This window comes from Tasmannia lanceolata, unplaced genomic scaffold, assembly GCF_043159265.1.
Source record: "Tasmannia lanceolata isolate RefF3 unplaced genomic scaffold, GAP_Taslan_0.1 ptg000008l, whole genome shotgun sequence".
NCBI lineage: Eukaryota > Viridiplantae > Streptophyta > Magnoliopsida > Canellales > Winteraceae > Tasmannia > Tasmannia lanceolata.
The window spans coordinates 68,180,521-68,198,926 of record NW_027518685.1 but is presented as its reverse complement, the minus strand read 5'-3'; the positions used below and the strand labels follow the sequence as shown (position 1 = coordinate 68,198,926).

The 18,406-nt window shown below is 39.8% G+C and overlaps 1 long non-coding RNA gene across 1 annotated transcript in view; it reads left to right on the top strand.

Moving 5' to 3' along the window:
• Positions 1-18,406, top strand: part of LOC143885521 (uncharacterized) — a 42,480-nt gene that overhangs the window by 1,101 nt on the left and 22,973 nt on the right. The window lies entirely within an intron of this gene.

The window sequence follows — 18,406 nt, the reverse complement described above, 5'->3', positions numbered from 1 at the left end:
CCCTTTTACTAGGTTGCATCGCCACTCTTATAAGATCCTTAACTTTGAGCCTTTTCATCAACTTGAAACTGAGTCGGGTTAATCTGTTCTTTAATCTTATTACCTCTTAAAGCAACAGTACAGAATCCCATTAGGAGGACGGTTTGATCCCATTTAGGGGATCCCTTTAGGGCTTGCCATATCTTCGCCTATATGTTTGTGGAAGTTTAGTAAGCTTGGGTTTGGAATAGCTACATGATCGTCTGAGAGATCCGGAAAGAGGAAAGGGCAAAGAGGGGTCCTGATTGATTAGGGCACTCCTTTTTATTGTTCTGTTGTGATGGAGAACGATGAGCGGAAAGAAGATCGAAGTGAAAGTAGCAATTACATGTCGGAAGGAGCTGATCTTATGTTGCGTGAGGTTGAATGGGATTGAATATGCCAACCGGAAAGAGGAAAAGCCAGAGAGGGGTCTTGATTGATTAGGGCACTCCTTTTTATTGCTCTGTTGTGATGGAGAACGATGAGCGGAAAGAAGATCGAAATGAAAGTAGCAATTACACGTCGGAAGGTGCTGATCTTATGTTGCGTGAGGTTGAATGGGATCGAATATGCCAATTATGCCAATCATCAGCAACTCGCGATGACTAATGCATGGGACTCATGCTGGTCTGAGATAAACTTTAACCTTTCAACCTAGGAGTCCATGCTTATGCTTTTGCTTTATCTGTCTTGATGATTTTGAGACATTAGGTCGATGTTTAATTTCGGTGTTAAAGTAATGAACTCAGATTAATGGAGTTTGGGATCGGGAAATTGAGGTTAGCAATTGTGGGTCGATACTTTGACTTGGTAGTGGGATGCAAAATTTCATTGCTGAATTTTGAGTTGGAGCGAGGGTATAGTGGGATGAATGATGCGTATAATTTAGAAATAGGCTCGAATGCATTGTTACTTTGCTTTTATAATTAAAACGGTCTTGATCCATGCAATAGTTTAGCTGAAAATCAAATGCCTTCTTTCTTTTAGTTTAACTCACTGTGAAGATCCTCATAATACCTACTCATAATATAGGTTCGTATGTCATTATTAGTTCTCTGTATCCACCTTATAAGTGGCGTGAACAAAAATCACACCAATTGGGTTTAATCAATGGATTTCTGATCAATAACAAACCAGTTCATAGCTACTGGATCAATTTTGCAATTAAGCACTAATTTCAGGGTAGATTACATGAATACATGGGTCATAGCTACTGGTCATATTCTAACACGACTAATGAGTTTCCTCACCTAAAACAGTAGATCTATCCGAAAGTGGTGTTACAACAGGATTTGTAAACAACAGATTGGAAGTATGGCGAACTATATACTCAAATTTCCCACGCCGTACCCATGAACTAAATTCCTGTTTTTTGATAACTTTATCTTTTTGGGGCAGTTCTTTTAAAAATGTGCCCTCCTGCTTTGAGACCGTTATTTCCTTTCACTATGCTTTTCTAATTATTGAATCAGTGTGTTCCATTGATTATATGATGCAAATTATTAGCGTGGCCAATTCATTCCTTTGTTAAGAATAGGGTGGGATGGATATTTATTTAAAGTTGAATGGAATGTAATCCACTTATTAACCATATTATCTCTTGAGAACCATCAATTGTTCCTCTTTCTAGGCGTGCACCCTAACAAATTGCGCACCCAACTATTCCTTACAAGCGTGCATCCACTTATTTCCGCAGCTGCTTCAAAAGACCGGTTCGGGTTTTCCATTACTCGATGGAGCTGATGTAGTTGTAGATGTCCCTGCAGTGCTATCACCGTTAATACGCAGAGGAGAGGATTAGGCAACATCAACATCCGGTGGAAGACTTCTCAAACAAAGGATTCAGAGCCTTCTTAGGCTTCTTTTCTTTTTTCACTTTTCTACTTTTCTGCTTCTCAGAAAAAAAAAAACTCCTTCCATTGTTGCTTGAGTACGAGTGTTTGGGATTAGAAATCCTGTACCCGATTTGCAATCCTATTTCCTGTTCTCCCCTTCTTTTTTTAAGAAAACAAAAATCGTCAACTTGCTAAACAGGTTTTTATTTTTTTTATTTTCAAAGATAAACCAGCCAGACCACAGCAAATTTTCTGCAGTTTCATTGGAAACTATGTTTGCCCACCAAGCATTTGACTTAACTCCCCATTGGCATGATCACAGCGGGTGTATTTTTTTTATCAATTTCTCCATAAAAAGGTCTTTGATAAAAATGGATTTGGTCATCTTCTTAATTATTGACTGCGTATTTTGTGCATCTCGTGCAACTTTTATTCCAACTTTCTAGCTTTGTCTCGGTAGTAACTCTCTCCAAATAACCCTTTTACTAGGTTGCATCGCCACTCTTATAAGGTCCTTAACTTTGAGCCTTTTCATCAACTTGAAACTGAGTCGGGTTTATCTGTTCTTTAATCTTATTGCCTCTTAAAGCAGCAGTACAGAATCCCATTAGGAAGACGGTTTGATCCCATTTAGGGGATCACTTTAGGGCTTGCCATATCTTCGCCTATATGTTTGTGGAAGTTTAGTAAGCTTGGGTTTGGAATAGCTACATGATCGTCTGAGAGATCCGGAAAGAGGAAAGGGCAAAGAGGGGTCTTGATTGATTAGGGCACTCCTTTTTATTGTTCTGTTGTGATGGAGAACGATGAGCGGAAAGAAGATCGAAGTGAAAGTAGCAATTACATGTCGGAAGGAGCTGATCTTATGTTGCGTGAGGTTGAATGGGATTGAATATGCCAACCGGAAAGAGGAAAAGCCAGAGAGGGGTCTTGATTGATTAGGGCACTCCTTTTTATTGCTCTGTTGTGATGGAGAATGATGAGCGGAAAGAAGATCGAAATGAAAGTAGCAATTACACATCGGAAGGAGCTGATCTTATGTTGCGCGAGGTTGAATGGGATCGAATATGCCAATTATCAGCAACTCGCGACGACTAATGCATGGGACTCATGCTGGTCTGAGATAGACTTTAACCTTTCAACCTAGGAGTCCATGCTTTTGCTTTATCTGTCTTGATGATTTTGAGACATTAGGTCAATGCTTAATTTCGGTGTTAAAGTAATGAACTCAGACTAATGGAGTTTGGGATCGGGAAATTGAGGTTAGGAATTGTGGGTGGATACTTTGACTTGGTAGTGGGATGCAAAATTTCATTGCTGAATTTTGAGTTGGAGCGAGGGTATAGTGGGATGAATGATGCTTATAATTTAGAAATAGGCTCGAATGCATTGTTACTTTGCTTTTATAATTAAAACGGTCTTGATCCATGCAATAGTTTAGCTGAAAATCAAATGCCTTCTTTCTTTTAGTTTAACTCACTGTGAAGATCCTCATAATACCTACTCATATTATAGGTTCATATGTCATTATTAGTTCTCTGTATCCACCTTATAAGTGGCGTGCACAAAAATCACAACAATTGGGTTTAATCAATGGATTTCTGATCAATAACAAACCAGTTCATAGCTACTGGATCAATTTTGCAATTAAGCACTAATTTCAGGGTAGATTACATGAATACATGGGTCATAGCTACTGGTCATATTCTAACACGACTAATGAGCTGATGTAGTTGTAGATGTCCCTGCAGTGCTATCACCGTTAATACGCAGAGGAGAGGATTAGGCAACATCAACATCCGGTGGAAGACTTCTCAAACAAAGGATTCAGAGCCTTCTTAGGCTTCTTTTCTTTTTTCACTTTTCTACTTTCTGCTTCTCAGAAAAAAACTCCTTCCATTGTTGCTTGAATACAAGGGTTTGGGATTTGCAATCCTATTTCCTGTTCTCCCCTTCTTTTTAAGAAAACAAAAATCATCAACTTGCTAAACAGGTTTTTATTTTTTTTATTTTCAAAGATAAACCAGCCAGACCACAGCAAATTTTCTCCAGTTTCATTGGAAACTATGTTTGCCCACCAAGAATTTGACTTAAGTCCCCATTGGCTTGATCACAGCGGGTGTATTTTTTATCAATTTCTCCATAAAAGGTCTTTGATAAAAATGGTTTTGGTCATCTTCTTAATCACTGACTGCGTATTTTGTGCATCTCATGCAACTTTTATTCCAACTTTCTAGCTTTGTCTCAGTAGTAACTCTCTCCAAATAACCCTTTTACTTGGTTGCATCGCCACTCTTATAAAGTCCTTACTTTGAGCCTTTTCATCAACTTGAAACCGAGTCAGGTTAATCTGTTCTTTAATCTTATTGCCTCTTAAAGCAACAGTAAAGAATCCCATTAGGAGGGCGGTGATCCCATTTGGGGGATCCCTTTAGCGCTTGCCACATGGCCACATCTTCACGTATATGTTTGTGTAAGCTTTTAGTAAGCTTGGGTTTGGAATAGGGTAAATCGAATCTGCTCCCTTTTTTTTAATGGCAGTGATCAATACCCCAATTGTGTCTGAGGAATATGAGGGCCTTGCATAGAACTAGTCACTTTATCAGTCACTATCTTCACTATTATTTTGTGAGCCTCCTCATTCATGTGATGATCCTTCCTAGTGGGTTTTAACCAAGGCACTGTTCTTCTCCAACTGTTCAATAAGGAGAAAGAACTGTTCCTCTATCTTTTCATTCTTCTATCTTTTTCATTGCACGGTTCCATTTGTGATTTCATTACCTTTTGAAGAAACCTCTTCATTTTGTGACCGTAGTAGAACCATTGAATAATGACAATCTTCTAATCCTGTTTGCAACTCATTAATTTGTTTGTCTTAATTCTGACATTCATCCAAGTCTGTTTGCAACTTTTCCATCGAGAACTCCGTTCAACTTCTTTTGATTTGCGAGTCAAGGAGCAAGTTCTGTGTGCTTGCCAACGAGTCTCTCAGCACTGCAGTTTTTCATCCCTCTGGACTGTCAGACTTTCTATCATTGATCTTGCTTGTTCATACTCTGCAACAACATCGTCATTAGCATATTTTGTTTTAGACACTTGAAGCTGTAGCATTTCCATTGAATTTCTCTGTGGGCTAGAGCTTGGTTGCATTTCTGTAATTGGGAAAGAAGAAGATCTTCCGAAGCTCTAGTTTGGAAGCTTGAGCTTCCAAATTTGCTTGCAGCAAACAAATGTCATCAAGTAATTTGGATTTGTCCAACTACCACTCCTTCATACCAGCTCAAAATTGGTCTTGAAGTTTCTCACGTGCTTCCTCGAGATGTTTAAACTGCTCGTTCCTCCACAAGCTGCATCAAAACTTTCTTGTTTTCTGCAAAGGTTGTTTATCATCTTCAGGGGTCAACAGTGGTTGATCCGCCTGAGAATGTTTAACAAAATTGGGAGTAGTTGTTATTTTATTTATGGTCTTCTTTGATGAATGAAACTAATTTTGCTTCCTTCCTATCTTGGGATAGTGAAACCATCAGCGACCTTTTAGGAAGGTTATATTGTTGACCTTAAGAGGCAACCACATTTTCCAGGGCTGGTTTCTGGATATTCCCACTGTCAACATTTCCACTTTCCTCAATGTGATTGCAGCTCATTTCTTTGGTAAGAACCCCACATATCCAACAAACATAGCCTAAGTCGTCTTTGGGAAAGCAAGAATGGTCACATTTTTTGTTCTCTATTGTGTCGATTCCTGGCCTTCTTTTTTAGTTTTTACCCAAAAATGATTCACAAATGATTTTCTAAGGTTTGTTGAAGTTGGACAATGTTTATCAAGTGTTTTAGACCCATTATATAGGTATATATGGTGTCCCAACTCAATATGACCGTTTTAGGGGCAAAACGGTTATTTTCGGGTCAAACACTCAACTAGCCGTTGGGCCACAACGGCTATTTTTTGTTTGAACAAATACACTGCTCGGAGGTCCGAGAATATTATCGAAGTTCCGTGCTCGGAGCTCCGAAGGTATTCTCGGAGTTCCGAGACACCAAACAGGGCTTTTAATTTTAGAACCTGGATCAATTCTCGGAGTTCCGAGACTGGATTTCCAGCAAACAGTGTCCCATTTGAAAAATTCATATCTCCTTCGTTTCTCATCGGATTTCGATGTTCTTATACTCTACGAATATGAGAAAAATAAGAGCTATCTGTTAAAAATATTTTCAAAAATATTTGAAAATATTTTAAACAAGTTTTGATAGGATTTAGTTGCTTGTCAAGGTTGTTGCTTCGGAACTCTGTTTTGTTCATTCTTGTGTTGATTGCCATATGGGTCCCAACATGTTGGTACACCACCATGGCCATTCACTTATCCATTTAAGTCCTTAAAGGGTGTGTTAGTCTCTTTGAAAAACATATTGTAACAACTGAAAATTTGGGTTTTTATGTAGGATAATTTCACCCTAAATAGTTAAGATTCTGAGTGTATTAACCTAATTAATATGGGTCATAAAAAGGGTTTCATGGGATATTGATGGAGACCTTTAATTTTCGATTGTGGTGGGGCCTATAATTTAACGTGAAAACCATAGCTTTTCTAAACCACCCTCTTATTATGTATTGTAAAACAAAAAAATTGATATTTCCACTCCAAGTTTTAATTAAGGTAGGTGTGGCAAGTTTGCCCCAAGCAAGATTAACACATTAGACCTTTGTGTGAGGGGCATTCTTGGCAATTAAAAATATTTTCAACATAGGTGTCCTTCCCAAAACAATTTCTAACGCTATTTCCTTGTGGGTGAAAATTCATTTAATACTCCCCTAGATTGGGGCGCCACTTTTGGGCCTTGTTTTTATATATATAGTATATGTACATACACCTTTGCATCACAATGGAATGATTGCCTTTTTCTCTTTGTGAAATGCTACTGTACGTTTCTCCCTAGAAGGAGAAACGCACAGTGCTAGCAAAATAAAAAGACCTCTTGCTTTAAAAAAAAAAGGGATTTTGGAATCTTGCTTTAAATGTATCATTTAAAGAGGGAAAGAAGTGAAACGTGTGTGCTGCCTTCTTTACTCCCTTAAATTTTTGTGTGGACCACCTTTAATCTTGCAATCAAGGATCTTCTTTTGGTAACCTTCCTCTCTTTCTCTCCCTCTTATGAACGTATATTTCATTTTTTTGATTTTTCTATTGCCACTCAAATTAGAGAAAGAGAGAGAGAGAGAGAGAGGGATTGGGAACAAGCCAAAGAAGAAGCAGTAAAGGGATTGAGACCTACCTCCAAATTTCCACCTACGGTAACTCTCTTCTTCCTTATTTTTCAATTTATTAAACCCTATAAGCCAACTTTGATTTTTATCAAATTCCCACCCCATGCCATGTTGATAATCGCAGCCCTTATTCAAATTGATGAAGGCAACCCTTGTTTCACAATATAGAATTCCACCCCCTTCCGACCTTGAAACCCACTCTCACCTTCAACAGCAAGCACCATTGAAATAAAGCCTTCAAATTACAAGACCTTAATAAAGCTTCATAAACCCCACAAATAGATGAGATTTCCACCAACCAATCCATGGCTGCAACTTTAAAACCCACTTTCCCTTTTTATCTTGAATGATCTCACCATGGCTTCCAACCTATACATTTCATAAATTTTCCTTGATCCCATGTTCGGACCACCGTCTGCGCATGCAAACCCATTTTCCCAAAACCTTCAAGGCAGTGATATAGAAACAAAGAAAAGAAGACTAATAAAATAATAAAGTCACCCCTTTTACTACCTTAGGCCACCCTTTTTAGTATCATGATTTCTACTTACAAACACTACAACAGGATGGTCCACGTAACGTAAGAAAGGGTGTGAGTAAAAACATAATCGTCAGATGTTGTATCCCGTACTATAGTTCTTAAAATATACACATAGTAAAATTTCATTAGTAATGCCACCACGCTATCTTTTAAGCCTTTGAGCATGACCATCAGAGAATCAATCCACCTTAGTTACCCAGACATGTGCCTCGTTCACTTCCACCTTTATGCAACCTGCAATAAGAAATAGAGGTTTAGAAGAAAGAAGTGTTAGTTGAAGGAGTTTTGACACAAATGCTACATAATTGTTCAGGGTACTTCTCAAGTTGCTTTCGTGAAATTCTCATCTGCACTATCTCACTCCTTTCCACGCAACATCCAGGCAAGTGAATATGGACTCGCTTCATAACGGTAACTCAGTGTAATTCCTATAATTATTTGATATATGACTGTGTTAGAAGGTAAAGGCATCGTATATGTTTCAATACCATATTTCTTAGGCTTTCATTTTAGAAAGCAAATTTGCTATGATTTATGTTAGATAAAGTTGTAAATTAAAATAGACCCAGCATGTTCATAAAGAAAAATTGTAGATTCTGTATACCATTTTAGGATTTGGAAATGAGGGAGGGAGGACTAAGGCAGACCCTTAGATTCGTCCTTGGGCAAAAGCCAAAAGTTACCCAGGCTGAGAGCGTACGACACCTGGCTGACAATGCATTTTCGGGTGGAACCATATGGTGACCCAAAGAGAACCCTAGAAAGGAGCACGTCTCATTAGGGGACGGAGGACTCCTTGATGGTCAATAGTTGACGGCCAGGCTGGAAGGCCACCGAATATGATTTTATTGGGAATTGCCGTATGACTATTGGGGATGAGAGTACATATTGCTTGATTTATTTCCACCTATATTTCTTCTTGTAATTTGAATAAATAAAATGCCAATGTAGTTATGTCTCATTTATGTAGGATTTGAGAAAAACTGTATAGTTTAAAATGGATTCTAATATTGATCATTGAGAATTTTTATGGTTATTGTACCGTGTTGCTTTTATGTCGTTAGCCCTTTTTCCTTGCTCTTACGTTGCTACATTTCCCTCCACAGGATTAGTAGAAGAGGGAGCCTTCGCAAACGAAGACATATAAATAAAGCGGGAATGGGGAAATAAATAGAGAGGGTGGGGTGACAGATGGGTCACCTGTCGTTTTATTAAACTCAGTTTAAGTTATTAAATTTCGGGCTGTAATAAATTTTATTTGGAATGCTAGGTCTTTAATTTGGATCAAAGTGAGTTTTAAAATTATGAAGGGGTTTTATTATTGTGAATGTTTCCGCTCATTTAAGTTGTTCCTTTCAAAAAAAAAAAAAAAAAATTAATTTCAGGTGATTTTGTCAAATTGGTGTAGCGGCCTGGTTCTGGAAATCGGGTCGTTACACATATTTTTAGGGGTTTTAAGATGTGCCTTGATCAAGAGAAAACACAAGAGAGGAAGGTGATACATACTACCATTCTAAGTACTCTCTTGAACTTCTCTTGAGCCAATTTTCATTTGATCTTCAATGTGGTGCTTGGCTTGCTTTGGGATCTTCAAAGTTAAGCTTCTTTCTTTGACACCTTCCAAGAATGATGCCACCATTTGGTTCAAGCTCCTTTGTCCTTTGCATTGCTTGTTGATCCTCTAGCTTTGACCTTTCTTGATCTTTTCCTTTCTAGCTTGATGCTTTGAGATGATGATGATGAGCTTCTCCTTGGTACCTCCAAGACATTGTTTGTCCAAGTATGTTCTAGCTCGTTTGTCCATTTGTTGGTTCATCTTTCAAGCATAGGCCATCTTTGTGTGTGTGCTAGCCTGGATTGACCTGTGACTTTCCTATCCATAGCACACCACTCAAGGCAAACTATTAGTCTGTATAGAACTAATCAATTTGGAATTGTTAATCATCAAAACAAGGTAAGAGGATGAGCTCTTGGGCTTACACAAATTATTTGCGTGGCCAATTCATTCCTTTTTTAAGAATAGGGTGGGATGGATATTTATTTAAAGTTGAATGGAATGTAATCCACTTATTAACCATATTATCTCTTGAGAACCATCAATTGTTCCTCTTTCTAGGCGCGCACCGAGACCAGATCTTATTCTTGGGGAGTACTGCAAGCAATTCAAAAGACCGGTTCGGATTTTCCATCACTCTATGGAGCTGATGTAGTTGTTGATGTCCCTGCAGTGCTATCACCGTTAATATGCAGAGGAGAGGATTAGGCAACATGAACATCCGGTGGAAGACTTCTCAAACAAAGGATTCAGAGCCTTCTTTGGCTTCTTTTCTTTTTTCACTTTTCTACTTTCCTGCTTCTCAGGAAAAAACAACTCCTTCCATTGTTGCTTGAGTAGAAATCTTGTACCCGATTTGCAATCCTATTTCCTTTTTTAAGAAAACAAAAATCAGCAACTTGCTAAACAGGTTTTTTTTTTCTCCAAAGATAAACCAGCCAGACCACAGCAAACTTTCTGGAGTTTCATTGGAAACTATGTTTGCCCACCAAGCATTTGACTGAAGTCCCCATTGGCTTGATCACAGCGGGTGTATTTTTTATCAATTTCTCCATAAAAGGTCTTTGATAAAAATGGTTTTGGTCATCTTCTTAATCACTGACTGCGTATTTTGTGCATCTCATGCAACTTTTATTCCAACTTTCTAGCTTTGTCTCGGTAGTAACTCTCTCCAAATAACCCTTTTACTAGGTTGCATCGCCACTCTTATAAAGTCCTTAACTTTGAGCCTTTTCATCAACTTGAAACTGAGTAAGGTTAATCTGTTCTTTAATCTTATTTCCTCGTAAAAGCAACAGTAAAGAATCCCATTAGGAGGATGGTTTGATCCCGGGGGGATCCCTTTAGCGCTTGCCACATGGCCACATCTTCACGTATATGTTTGTGGACGCTTTAGTAAGCTTGGGTTTGGAATAGGGTAAATCGTGATCAATCTGCTCCCTTTTTTTTATTGGCAGTGATCAATACCCCCATTGTATCTGAGGAATATGAGGGCCTTGCATAGAACTAGTCACTTTATCAGTCACTATCTTCACTATTGTTTTGTGAGCCTCCTCATTCATGTGATGATCCTTCCTAGTGGGTTTTAAACAAGGCACTGTTCTTCTCCAACTGTTCAATAAGGAGAAAGAACTGCTCCTCTATCTTTTCATTCTTCTATCTTTTTCATTGCACGGTTCCATTTGTGATTTCAATACCTTGGAAGAATCCTCTTCATTTTGCAACCTGTAGTAGAACCATTGAAGAATGACAATCTTCTAATCCTGTTTGCAACTCATTAATATTTTTGTCTTAATTCTGACATTCATCCAAGTCTATTTGCAACTTTTTTATTGAGAACTCCATTCAACATCTTTTGATTTGCAAGTCAAGGAGCAAGTTCTGTGTGCTTGCCAACGAGTCTCTCAGGACTCCAGTTTTTCATCCCTCTGGACTGTCAGGCTTTCTATCATTGATCTTGCTTGTTCATACTCTGCAACAACATCGTCATTAGCATATTTTGTTTTAGAAACTTGAAGCTTTAGCATTTCCATTGACTTTCTCCGTGGGCTAGAGCTTGGTTGCATTTCTGTAACTGGGAACGGAGATCTTCCGAAGCTCTAGTTTGAGCTTCCAAATTTGGTTGCAGCAAACAAATGTCATCTAGTAATTTGGATTTCTCGAACTACCACTCCTTCATACCAGCTCAAAATTGGTCTTGAAGTTTCTCACGTGCTTCCTCGAGATGTTTAAACTGCTCGTTCCTCCACAAGCTGCATCAAAACTTTCTTGTTTTCTGCAAAGGTTGTTTATCATTTTGATGCAGGAGCATCCCCTAGGCATTTTACATCAGCCTTCATATCTCCTTAGTGTAGTTGCATTATTAGAATACCTAGTGATTTTCTATCCTTTTTAGTTGTCTTTACATGTCAATTTTGCATTTAGTGTATGTCCTTAATGGTCTTTTCCATATTAAAGGTAGTTTAGGAAGTAACTTTGTATTAGGGCTGAGATATAAAGCCCCTCATTTTCTCTTATTTGCTTAGTTTTTGGATGATTTGAGTTTTAGAGAATTTTCTCTTTTGAGAGAGCTTGGCTCCTCTTGTATTTTCATCTTCTTCCTCGAGATAATGGAGTTCCAAGCTATTGAATGAAGTCTTTCTTCCATTTCCCCCATCTAAACTTGTTGAATGCAAGAATTTCATTTCGCCGACTCCGCGCTTGATTGAACCTCGTGCATCCCCTCGCTTGTGGTAAGATCAAGCTCCTTATCCCTTAAAAAAAATCCCAAAAAAATTATAGGTTTAATTTCAGTACAATCTAGAAATTACTCCTCCGATTGCGCTCTACATCAATTTGGTATCAAAGCTAGGAGCGAGAATTTCTATGTTCTTGCCGTTTCTGGATTCGAAGAACAGAAGATCTGATTACAGATCTCAGGTTTTTCAATTTCTGTAGTAGTTTTTTTTACGCTGATTCTCTGCTTCAAGCTCAAATCGATGCAGGTGCAATCATTGTGCTACATCGATTTCATCTCTTTTAGCTGAGCAATTTTTTTGAGACTCTGGCGCCAAAGTTTAGAACAGCGGTATAATTGTCGAAAGGAAGAAGCAGAGATTAGCACTTATTGTCTTCCATACAACTTGAGTAGAGAAATTCCTTGGATATCTCAGCCGAATCTCACAGCATTACCTTCAGCAAATGTTAAGATCGGGAGTTCCATACAAACATCTCGTGTTCTTTCTTAGGCATGTGCGCAATTTTCCTTTTAAGGTTACTGTTTGATGTGTTGTGTTTGTAAAAGCACTTAAAGAAACTGAATGGAAGAGAGCCAGAAACGAAGCTTATAGGTTTCCTATGACCAAATCGCTCACAATTAATTGGATGAATTGGGTGGAAATTCCCTTATAAAGTTCCTTCGTTTTTATCCAATTTTAACGATTAAAATCACTTGCATGTCACCTCCTGAAGGGTTCTCTTGTAAATTTGACCAGATTGTGCATTTTGGAGTTGCTTCCATCATTTACACACCTTGTTTTTGTTGATTGGCTCCAAAGAGATTGAAACAAAGGAACTCCATGATCTATGTCTGTCACAGTCATTTTCAACACTTGAGGAATTTCAAGAATTGTAGGGAACCAAGGCTTTCTTTTGAATAGATGACACTTTATTCTGTCAAGTGCATATGTGTTGTTTGTTGAAATGCACGTGGAATCCTATTTGGCACTCTTGAGGTTGTCTTTTACTGTTTAGTTCATAGATATCTGGGCCCTCAGAAACCATCCTTGCTTGTCTTAAAGGCTAGTCAAATCCTCAAGAGGGGGTTAGGCTTAACTATCAATTCTTTGGTGGACAAGAATTCAGCCAAAGACCATCATTGTTTGTTATAGCTGCTGAAATTCCAACTTCCATGTGTTTGGGTTATGGTCTAAACCAATACACACAGCATGTTTGATCAATTCCATTGAAAGACAGCCCCTCAATATGAATTCCATTCCTTGCTATTTGCATCAAGTGGTATAAACCTTGAAGCCAGATGTTCTCCGTCTGAAATCTCTGAGATGAAAGGACTGCCATGTTACACTTCTTTAATTGGTAAGGGAGCCTCTTTGGAATAAAAGAATTGCCACTAACTTTCAAGCCTGAATGCATGTTTAATGGCCTTGGATTATGTGAATGGAAAACCACTGTGAGATATAGAATTCTATGAGAGCAGATTCTTGTTTTCTCAATTTGTAAACAGCAGCACAATAAGCCTTGGACTTTGAGCTGAGACTCAGTTCACTTTCTGCATTTTGGTGATTCCCAAGCCTCTGAACAATGCTCATAGATTTAGCTCAGGTTATGGTTTGAGCTTCTAATTTGTTCTGAAAGTTGCCACTACCAACAGACAATAGTCTTAACTGAATACCTTGGAACAGAATTAAACTTCCAAAAGGAGCTGCAACCTCTCTGATGCTCTAACCTGAGCATAGTTAATGTCCAATACAATCAGCTACAAGATACTTAACCCAAGGTCATTTGAGTTGCTGACTTCAGAGCCAATCACAAGTCATTTGAAATTTCCTTTTGTTGTCTGAATCTCAACTGAATTCCAGCAGCTGCTTCCACCGGAGTGGAGTACTGATAGCAATTACCCCTTGAAGTAAAGAGGTGCAGGTTCACTTTCAAATGAGAAATCTGTTACAGTTCCCACAAAGAGCTGCTTCATCCCATCTTGAGACTTTGCACACGTCTAATTCCCACCATTGAGAATTCTTTGGTATCTATTGACAACCAAGTATTGCTGCTGAGCATGGAAGGCATCAAGGGTATAGCTGATGTAAAGAAAACTGAGAATTCCACTTTGAATTGCTTATGGATCAGCTGCTACAATTAAGGAAGCTGAACCTGTGAATTTTGAGATAGAATCCCTGCCTTGTCTTGCGTATTATAACTACAAGTCTGAAGGGCGTACTTCATATATCTTCACCAACAAAGGGAATATTTGTCGCAGCGGGTTGTCAAAACAGAATTTCAGGGTTGCATTGCAGGTTTTGATTTTCAACAAGAAAATTTAGCTACAAGAAATTTGTTTCATGACAGCACTAGACTGAATTGTAGTTAAAGAAATAAGTCATTTGCTCTCTACTCCAACATTGAGCATTGATCCACACAACCATCTATGGAGCCACCATTTGTTCCTCATGCTTATGGCTATGGTGATGTTGAAGCTGAGTGCATGAGTTGGGTCGACGCCCTCGATTCATATCACATATACTATGGCTTCAACCATCGTGAGACATTACGGCATGCCAGAGAGACTGTCAGACTAAGTGCAGAGTCTATGTGGATGCTCATAGAAAGAGAGCGTCGTGACTTGGGTAAACCTCCATTCCACCGATGGGAGCAGATCCGTGATCGCTTGCTGAGGATTTATGCTCCGGCAGAGTATCGACGACGACGTGATGAAGAGAGAGCCCAAGAGGACCAATGGCTTGGCCCAACATCGCCGAGAACGGGAGGATCACCATAAACAAAAAGTTGATCTTGAATATTCCCTCACCAGACAGTTGCAAAGACTTGAGAGACAGACACATACATCTCGTTCTCCACCCCTAGAGAAGGGGAGGGAGAGGTTATGGCAGATACTGAGGATTTACATGGTCAGTTAGGAGAGGTTGTTGGAGCCATCATTTTAGAGCCAGGCGGTGATAGTGGCGAGCTTGACACTAGCGTTATTGTTGGTACTAATGGTGAGCCTGTTGTCCTTGATAGTGAGGCCGATGATGACGACAATAATGGGGCTATAACAGAGCATGTTGAGATAGCGTCCAGCGCATCGTTAGTGACCACAGTTGTAGATGAGGAGCGTACACTTGCAGATGTTGTAGGTGACATGACCATTACCACAGTTGCAGAGGAAGTCTTGGAAGATGGTGTTCATGTTGAGATGGTGTTGCCTATAACTATTACACCTGACATAGATGAGATGTTTGGTAAGATTACAACTGGTTGGCATGACGGACCACTATACCACTGCCACTTTCAGCAGATGCTTATTTTGATATGGACCACTACCTCTCCAAATTGCCACATTTGTAGTGATGATCCATTCTTGATGAGATGCATGGAACAGGCTGACTTCTATGGATTACTACTCTCCCTGAGAGAGTGGATAATCTACATTTTTTATCTTGGCGGAGTCCTTCCCCTGCAAGGCTGATGGGAACTCGAGGACGAGTTCTTTCAAGAAGGGGAGTTTGATGCAGGAGCATCCCCTAGTCATTTTATATCAGCCTTCATATCTCCTTAGGGTAGTTGCATTATTAGAATACCTAGTGATTTTCTATCATTTTTAGTTGTCTTTACATGTCAATTTTGCATTTAGTGTATGTCCTTAGTGGTCTTTTCCATATTAAGGGTAGTTTAGGAAGTAATTTTGTATTAGGGTTAAGATATAAAGCCCCTAATTTTCTCTCATTTGCTTAGCTTTTGGATGATTTGAGTTTTAGTGAATTTTCTCTTTTGAGAGAGCTTGGCTCCTCTTGTATTTTCATCTTCTTCCTTGAGATAATGGTGTTCCAAGCTATTGAATGTAGCCTTTCTTCCATTTCCCCCATCTAAACTTGTTGAATGCAAGAATTTCATTTCGCCGACGCCGCGCTTGATTGAACCTCATGCGCCCCCTCGCTTGTGGTAAGATCGAGCTCCTTATCCCTTAAAAAAAATCCCAAAAAAATTATAGGTTTAATTTCAGTACAATCTAGAAATTACGCCTCCGATTGCGCTCTACATCACATTTTCAGGGGTCAACAGTGGTTGATCCGCCTGAGAATGTTTAACAAAATTGGGAGTAGTTGTTATTTTATTTATGGTCTTCTTCGATGAATAAAACTGATTTTGCTTCCTTCCTATCTTGGGATAGTGCAACCATCAGCGACCTTTTAGGAAGGTTATATTGTTGAACCTTCAGAGGCAACCACATTTTCTAAGGCTGGTTTCTGGATATTCCCACTGTCAACATTTCCACTTTCCTCGATGTGATTGCAGCTCATTTCTTTGGTAAGAACCCCACATATCCAGCAAACATAGCCTAAGTCATCTTTGGGAAAGCAAGAATGGTCACATTTTTTGTTCTCTATTGTGTCGATTCTTGGCCTTCTTTTTTTTAATAATCTTAGGACTTGTGACTTTCTTTTCCCAATACTAAAGTGAATGTAATTTATTATGTCATTTGATCATTTTTCTCTCTGGTGTGCAGGGCAATAGAGCATTCACACCACTTCGGTCATCTTTGGAGGAGTTGAGACCTCAATATTCCAATTAAGCAACTTCGCTGGAGTTTTTTTTTTAAAATTGCGAAGCAAGCTGATTTGAAGGTGATCTTTAATCACAGATGATAGGCTGACATGGTGAGGCCTTTCGACGGATACCATACTGCATCGGCAGGGGAGCCCTACGGGGGGAACTACGCTGATTTTCGGTCACGCACCACTTATCAGCAGGGGAATCCTACGAGGGGAACTGTGTTGATTTTCAGTCATGCACCACTTATCGGCAGGGGAGCCCTACGGGGGGAACTGCGCTGATTTTTGGGCATGTTCCACTTATCGACAGGGGAGCCCTAGGGGGTAACTGTGCTGATTTTTGGGCATGCTCTACTTATCGGCAGGAGAGCCCTACGGGGGTGAACTGCGCTGATTTTTGGGCATGATCCACTTATCGGCAGGGGAGCCCTAGGGGGGGATTGCTCTGATTTTTTAGCATTTTCCACTTATCAAGAGGGGAGCCCTACGGGGGGAACTGCGCTTTCGGTCACGCACCACTTATCGGCAGGGGAGCCCTACGGGGGGAACGACGCTGATTTTCAGTCATGCACGCTGATTTTTTGGCATGATCCCCTTATCGGCAGGGGAGCCCTACGGAAGGAACTGGGCTGATTTTTGGTCATGCACCACTTATCGGCAGGGGAGCCCTACGGGGGGAACTGCGCTGATTTTTGGGTATGATCCACTTATTGGCAGGGGAACCCTACGGGGGGGACTGCGCTGATTTTTTGGCAGGCACCACTTTTCGGCACTGGAGCCCTACGGGGGAAACTGCGCTGATTTTCAGTCACGCACCAATTATCGACAGGGGAGCCCTACGGGGGGAACTACGCTGATTTTCTATCACTCACCACTTATCGGCAGGGGAGCCCTACTGGGGGAACTGCGCTGATTTTTGGGCATTGACCATTTATCGGTAGGGGATCCCTACGGGGGGAATTGCGCTAATTTTCGATCATGGACCATTTATCGGCAGGGGAGCCCTACCGGGGAAACTGCACCGCTTTATGATGCTTTATTCCGCAGGGGAACCCTTTGGGCGCCCCCCCTTTTTAGGCGACTGTGCCGTTTAGATTTAATTTAATATGTTGGTTTATCATACTGATTTTTTTTGCTTCTTTTTAGGCGGTGAATATATTGGGGTGGTTCTATGGAAAACGACTTTGTTTGCTCAAGCAACGGATCTTAGTCCAATGTCCTTACCTTTTAAAGACCTTTTGTGGTCTTACTCTAGGGCCCTTACCTTTTAAAGACCTTCTGTGACCTTTTCAATAGCTTTAGCCAAGTTGTAACCAGTACGGGCGGTATGCTAAAGCTGCCCTTGTCAGTGCCAGTAGGCGTCCAAAACTAGTTTCATTTGCCTTTCCCGTCTTTTTGATCTTTGGATTTGGAATATTTAAGGAGTTGCCTAAGACAAAATAAACACAGTTTCGCTCTTTTGGTATTTCTTGTTTCCACGTATGTCCCATGAAGTGTTTCACTTGCTTCTAAGTTCCACTTAGATTTTATGTCCCCAATGTATGTCCCCTCAGTTTTGAGTCCTTGTTGATTAGTAAGAAGGATATGCCTTTGTTATCCCCTTCGCCTGGTCTGAAGAGAATTGTAATTTTGAATTCTTTTGCTTTCTGGACTTCCTCTCTCAAGTTTTCTTTACTTTCGCTTCTTTAACCGCATGTGATTTTGTAAAACATCATCCTCCTTGTACTTGCAACTGTTTATCACATTTTACAGTATCTTGAGGTTCATGTTCTTTAATCATTTCACAGCGGTCTTGAACTAGGACGTGCTCTTGTAGTACAAGAGATTCTGGTGAAGATTGCCCAGTCACCCAACCAAAGGTAAGTTCTCTGCTATCGCGGAGTTTGTGGTTGATCAGGGTGATGAATGTCCCCAATTTGTCAC